Below are 2,851 nucleotides of genomic sequence, written 5' to 3'. Positions count from 1 at the left end.
TTTTCCACTCTTCCAATTAATAAAAACTAAAACTTATTATGTACAATGTTTTTTATGTACCTACTGATTAAGGCTTTAAGAAATAGCTCAAAATGTATTTTATTTGTTCATCAAAAAATTTGTCTTATGCTCGCGGAGGTATTCACAATTTTTAGATGTTTATATATTATTTAAATTAAACCGAAGAACCATATATTCAAACAAGTATCTTAGTTTTGAGCTATTTGATGAAACCTTTTTTTTTGCTGCAGATAATAAATAAATATGTTAAAGTATACCGAATCGGACTACTATCTCATATAACTGCCAAAAACTTTGTTGTTTTCAAGGTATTTTAGCGAAATAAACCCACTCCGATCCTAAGTAAGCTCTTAATATATGAGTAAGCACTAATCAGATTCAGACAACTGTTTAATATAAACACAAAGCTATTATTGTTTAACACCACGGTTGTTTGTCTCAGATCAGTAACATATTGTTAATGTCTGTCAGGGTATCAAATAGTCGGATCTTCGAAAATACAAAAAGACGGTTATAATGACTTTAAAAAAAATTCTTTTCTTTATAAAATTTGTTAGAGAATTAAGTTTAAATTAATAGCTTAGACCTTAATCTATAGAAACATAATTAATGTTCATACGTAATCAATTACATACTTAGTTGGCCTTTACCACAACATTTAATTGAAAATTATTATTTAGGAAATTTTTCTCTTACTAATTGCAAGATATGGCTCACGCTATAATAGGCTCCTTATCTATCTGATAAATCGACTTCAATTTATATTGTGCTTACGTTTCAGTAATGAAAATAATAACGTATTTAGTATGTACAAATATTAATCTCTATTATGATGAAATTTATTCAAATCTAATCTTAAAACAATCTAACCTTAATCACATAAGAATGAATATATTAATATAGATGAATTTATATTCCAATACTAAATATATATGCGTTGTAGCTATGATTACTTTTGTTCAATAAACCAACTTTATGCACATATATAAATATATACACATGGAATATATATTATATTCAAATGCATACATGTAATGTATATACATATTTTATATATACAAATTAAAATTAACGTTTATTCTGAAGAGCACCAGCATAATTATTTTGTAAGTTAACATAAAATAAAAAAGATTATTATTACTTGGAAATCTCAACAACAACAACAAATAAAAACAAGTAAGAGGTTCTAGTCGGGAGCTCCCGACTTCCAACATCAAATGCATATATATATTCTATTTTAGAAGCTATATGTCAAGTTTGGTGACTCTCGCTCTTATTATTTACCAAAATTGCCCAAAAAACAGGATATCGATTACGATTTTTATCGATTGCTTGGAAACGGAGTAAGTTATCGATTATCGGAAACAAACTCGATCTGCGCGGGAGCTAGCAGCACCTATATCCGTCCGTCCTTGACCTTGACTCACGAGGCGACCCCAATGGTACCTGCGACCATTTTAGTGTGCCCAGACAGAGTAAGACTGCTGAGAGTGGCAGCCGAACGCCGGCCTCAAAAGGCGAACGTTCAGTATGAAGCCGCATCTCCCTCAGCGCACAACGACGCGGCTGATGCTGCGTTTTCTTAATATATGTATGTATGCCATTTTTAAATCCTTACAGCCCAAAAACATATATGTGTATGCATGTGCCTCGCTCATTGCTTTGCGCATTTGCGTCCATCTCTTTCTCCCTCCCCTAGATCTACAAACATTCCTATGTTTGTGTTGTGTGGATGTGCGCACAAGTAGATCGCGAAGTTTGTCGCGAGCCAGAGGTTTCTTCAATTGTGTGCCTTTTGTGCCAGTGGTGGCAATAGGCACTCACATTTAAATGCTCTATCATGTATTTCTTCGTCCAGTCAGGCATGATGACAACAATGTGATCTAATTTTATTTAATACACAATTAATTGACCTAAATTAAATATTTATATTTATTTTCTATTCAATGTAGGGACAATATTTGCTTAAAATACAAAAATATCTAAGTCGTATTTCTGCAAGGGTAATTCATCGTCGGCTTGTAAGAATTTTCAGAACAGGTCAAAAATTGCCAATGTTCAATTTTTGCGACTTGCTGCTTGTGTACACGCACACTCTTTCGAGTAAACAGTTGTGTGATATTATTAAAGGGTTTGGCCTGTTAATGTGCAAAATTAATATTTTTCATGCTTGTTGTAAGGGTAAGGGTACCTGATCGCTGGCATGTATGCATGATAACTTTTTGGTACGGCAAACTACGCACACTAACACAGTTTTCTATATGGATGGAAGCATTAATGCGTTTGTGTGCGTGTTGGTTGCCTGCCTGCCTATCCGATGCAAATTTGACAAAATTTGAAGTTTTTGGCATTTGTGAATTTCGAGCTCTACACACACACATATACACACTCACAAATGTGTGTGAATGAGCTGATCAAGGGTTTGTCGTGAGGCAGAGATATTTTTATGAATGGGTGCGTAAGTTTGGGCGACTGGCACGGTCTTTGTTTTTTTTTTGGCATGCCTGCGGTGGGCTTGCAGCCGCAAAAGGCACAAATGAATAAAGAGGCAATGAAAATGGTATGGATCCAGACGCATGCTAGACATTCTGATCGTTAATGCCTGTCATAAAACCCTTTAACCTTAGATTATAATAATACCAATAAATTCATAAAAAGATTACTTGCATTTTTTCCATATCAAAGTTTCAAGCGAGCGACAAGTGCGATCCACCTGTTTCATTCAAGCCCGTCTGCAAGCCCACCGCAGGCATGCCAAAAAAAAACAAAGACCGTGCCAGTCACCCAAATTTACGCACCCATTCATAAAAATATCTCTGCCGCACGACAA

Source organism: Drosophila novamexicana, unplaced genomic scaffold (assembly GCF_003285875.2).
Source record: "Drosophila novamexicana strain 15010-1031.04,08,12 unplaced genomic scaffold, DnovRS2.1 tig00001515-arrow-arrow-pilon, whole genome shotgun sequence".
In the NCBI taxonomy this organism is placed as follows: domain Eukaryota; kingdom Metazoa; phylum Arthropoda; class Insecta; order Diptera; family Drosophilidae; genus Drosophila; species Drosophila novamexicana.
Note: the sequence above shows the minus strand (reverse complement) of the source record.